Below are 5,000 nucleotides of genomic sequence, written 5' to 3' on the forward strand. Positions count from 1 at the left end.
CGGGGATTCTTTATTGAGTCCCGCCCAGGCATCTTTTTCTCTCGTACTGTATTTCATTTTCGCCCTTAGCGTCCGTCCAGAAGGTCAAGGTGAACCCTGCGGCTTGCACAAGGGGGGCCCTCAGAGGGCTGCCTTAAGCCTTTTGGATTGGTCGGGCAAACACTCTTGTTAGGGATAGGTTGTGCCTCAGGACTGTTACGTCGGTTGTTAGCAGCTGGACCGTCAAACTGGGGCGCATAGGCAGGCTTCTTCCATAAACTATCTTTAGCTGTGTTTGTGTGTCGGCCTTTGGCCCTTTGTAGGTCTTAGAATGTTTTTACTTTTATTACTTTTACTGTGCATCACCACCACTCGATGCTCTCAGCATAAGACTCCTGAAGAAGAAAAATGCCAAGAGTAAAGATCAAACACCCAGACCCCTCTGCAAAGAACAAGCTAAAGCTACTAAGGCTACTCTCGGAGAAACTGATCTATGCCACACGGATCATACCAACCACAGACTCCTTCGCCGTCATTACTAGAACGGATGAAGACACAGACAACATCTTCTCGCCAAACACCATCAGTCTCTTGAAGGAGGAAGAATTTTCGCCTGTTCTACCACCAGAAATCAAGGCAAAAAGAACCATTCTCTTGTTCAACACTGACGACCACATCTACTCAAAATCCGAAAAAGACATTACTGCTGAGCTCTTGAACGAAAACAACTTCCTTAACGAAGGAATTGACAATGTATTTAAAATCCCCAGAACAAAGATGATAAAAATTACTCTGAACAGCTCCACCTCAGCAAGAAAAGCAACTGAAACAGGGCTGCTAGCATTTAATATGAGCATTCCTCACTATAACATAAAAATAGAAGAATTTATTCCCATCCTCACCTGCATGAGATGTTACGCTATTGAGAATCATCCTACCAACAAATGTGATAAACCAAAAACATACGAAATATGTTCAGAATGTGCCGAGACAGGGCACACATGGAGAACATGCCACAACACCACAAAAAAATGCATCAATTGCAACGAACCTCACAGAACTCTGGCCTTCAAGTGTAAGAAAAGGAAGGAAGTCATAGAACAAAAAAGAAAGCAAACACCAACTAACTCAAACAAAACATACAGCCAGACAGTTAATGCTAACACCTACAGCGCACCCACACAGCAACCATTCGACAGGGACACATGTGCCAAGATTACCTCATGTATGCTTCACGCACATATGATAAATGCTGTAAACCCAGGGACTTACAATGATGAGTTCAACAGAGCACTAACACTTAACAACCTCCCAAAAATAAATCTTCCACCAAACCCGCCATCTAAGCAGATTCTCACAATGATGACCAACAGCAACAACTCAAACACACAACCTCAAACACAACAACAGCAAGAAAACACACAAAACACAAGCACCAAACAGGCAAGCACGTCCCCACACATCCAAAACACAAACATCACACAAGCAAACACGCTCCCGCAGACTAAAGACATATACAACACAGACACAAACATTACAATGGAAGACACACAAGAATTCGTAGATCCTGAAGAACAAATGCCAGAACTCGAAAAAATAAAAGGAACAGATCTGGGATTGATAATAATTGCAAAGAAAAGCAGGGGCTGGCCAATGGGAAAAGAATTAAGCCTGAAGGAAATAGAAGAAGGAATAGAAGCAGGAACATATAAATGGAGATTTACAGCTAAAAACATATCAGAGGAAGAGGTATGGAAAAGCCTCATAAACAACGAAATAAACCTTGACAACTGCTTCAGGGTCACAGATGACCAAAAATATAATAAAATACGAAATGGCTTGCCCAGTGAGTTGACCCCACCAAAACATAAAGTAGCAAGAAAAAATAGCCAATAGGCACACCATCATATACATTCAACATACACAAAACTTTAGAAAACATTAACATAGTACAGCACAACGTCGCTCACTGGAACACCAACAAACAAACACTAATAGCAACTTACTCTCAAATTGATCCACACATTATCCTAATTAATAGCCACGGCTTAAAAACAACAGAAAACATAAAACTACACAATTACACCACCTACCTCATCAACTCCAGTGAAGAAATGCATGACGGATCGGCAATCTTAATAAAACAAAATATCAAACACAAAGTAACAGACGATTTCGATACTGATATCTTACAAATTACAATAGAAACAAACACAGGACCCATCAACATAGCAACCACATATTTACCCCCAAGAAGACCTTACCTCCCTATCACAGATTTTCACAGAATTGCTTCACAAAACTACCCTACTTACATAATAGGAGATTTAAATGCACACCATCCACAAATAGATAATAAAAAGGAAAACACAGTAGGAAAAGCCCTGATGATGCTCATAAACATCAACAAACTCACTCATATAGGACCAGATTTCCCCACGTTTATATCTCATAACTCCAGATCAACACCAGACATAATACTAACTAACAACAAAACATACCATAACATAGACATACAAACTGGACCTACAACCTCATCTGATCACTTACCCATTATAATAAAAATCACTGCAAAGCCGGTAAAGATAGAAACGTCACCCACATATTCACTCAAAAAGACAAACTGGGAAGAATTCAAGATCACAACACAACACAAAACAAGAAATATCAATGTAGACCCTTATATGGACCAACAAACACTTGAAAACTCATTAAAAGAATGGACAACAGCAATAACATCAACCATGGAAGAACACATACCAATTACAAAACAAAACAGTACAAAAATCATTAGTTACCCCTAAAACTAAAGAGTTACAGTGGTGGGCTCAGCAACTTATAGAAAACAGCATGATAGCAGGCTGGACCTACACTAAATACATCACATACAAAACTATTAGGCAAGCAATAGTAACAGAATGCAAGCAACAAAGTAACAAAAACTGGGAAAATAAAATAAAGAAACTAAATCATCTACATAAAAACCCACAGAAATTCTGGCAAAATATAAAGCAGCTAAAAGGCAACAAAACAAGACAAACACCATACTTAATACATGAAAACACCAAAATCTACGAAGAAAACCAAAAAGAAACTATTTTTAGAGAAATATGGAGCAATGTTTTTAAAATAAGTCCAGAAGAGAACTTGACTTTTGATCAAGAGAACGACCAAACAGTAAACGAATATATAAACAACAATAGAATACTTACACTTCCTTACCAACATGCAGACCCAGCCAATCTTAATATAAATAATGAATACATATCTCCCATCACACTACAAGACATTAAAAATACAATAAAACAGCTAAAAAACAACACCCCAGGACACACTAAAATAAACAAAACTATATTAGCAAATCTCCCTAAAGAAGTACTAGATATATACACAAAGCTACTTAACGTCTCTCTCTCCATGGGATACTTCCCAAAAACCTTCAAACACGCACAAATAAAATTAATTCCTAAGTCAGACAAACCAACCACTGACCCTAACAACTTTCGCCCCATATCGTTACTAGAGGTACCAAGCAAAATATATGAAAAAATAATAAACACTAGACTCCGTACTTTTCTAGAATCCAACAATATTCTTCCATCAACACAGCACGGCTTTCGCAAAAACAGATCTACAGATACAGCCCTTGCAACAATAACAGAAACAATATCAAAAGCAATAGCAGACAAAAAACAATGCTGTGTAGTCCTTAGAGACGTTTCAAAAGCGTTTGATAAAGTATGGTTAAACGGCTTAAAATACAAAATACTACAAATACAAACACCTACTATACTTGCAAAACTCCTCAATAGTTTCCTCGACAACAGAACTGCCTCCATCTCTCTCAAAAATTACGATGACCCGAGATTCCAGCTCCATAGTGGTGTCCCTCAAGGAAGCAGCCTCTCCCCCACACTTAATACAATATATACATATGACATTCCCCCTCCACTAACAAACGGAATCAACATACAGTATGCGGATGATGTAACACAAATAATCATCCAACCAGGTAAATCAAGACACATGTTAGCAAGAAAGATTGAAAGAGAAATAAAACACATAAGCAATTACGAAAACAAATGGAAGATAAAAACTAATACATCAAAATTCACTCTCCTCCCCATTGCCATAAAAAAGACAACACCTGTCACCATAGATGGAGAAAATATTCCATATGCAAACAAAGCCTCCATACTAGGACTGAAAATAGGAACACAAGGCTATACAAAACACATCTCAAACATCTCCAAAAAAGCTACTCTTGCACTTAAAATAACTAAACGCTTTGACAAACTAGACAGCAACATAAAACTACACTTGATAAAAGCATGTGTCCTCCCCATCCTAACTTACCCCACATACACACTCAATGCAATATCAAACTCACAAATGCTATCCCTACAAAGAATCCAAAACAAGGCCCTAAGATTCACATACAATGAAAAATACCCATATACAAAAACAACAGAGGAATTACACTCACAAGCAAACTTATTACCTATCAACCTCACACTACATAAACGAGGCAACCAAATCAAACACAAACTAGAAGAAATACTAGATGACACACACTACAAAAACGCAACTACAGACCACGAGCAAACAAGAGACCACAACTGGTTTAAAAGGCCAATCACATATCTTAATAAAATCAATCCACTCCCAATATACACAGCATATACATAAAACATAAAACAAAAACATAAAAACTATATAATTCACACTAGAAACATACAAAATCACTTCCATGACACAAATCGAGGCCAATCGATGTTTAAAAGTCTCTTCCCTGTACTCCTCTACCTCTGCTCCGCGCCCTGAGTTGTCGGGGTGGGGGTGTTGACTCGTGCGGTTAGGAAGAGCAGGAGGCTCACCGTAGAACAACCCCCACCCCGGTAAGGGGTGGTGGTCACCGGCTCTGTTTGCAAACACCCGGCAGCGGAGAGAGAGGTCGAGAGTTAGCGGCTGCACCCTGAGTCACAGTGTCAGATGGAAGCACTTCCATAACCATACTGGTA

The sequence above is a fragment of the Scylla paramamosain genome, chromosome 41 (genome assembly GCF_035594125.1).
Source record: "Scylla paramamosain isolate STU-SP2022 chromosome 41, ASM3559412v1, whole genome shotgun sequence".
Taxonomy (NCBI): Eukaryota; Metazoa; Arthropoda; class Malacostraca; order Decapoda; family Portunidae; genus Scylla; species Scylla paramamosain.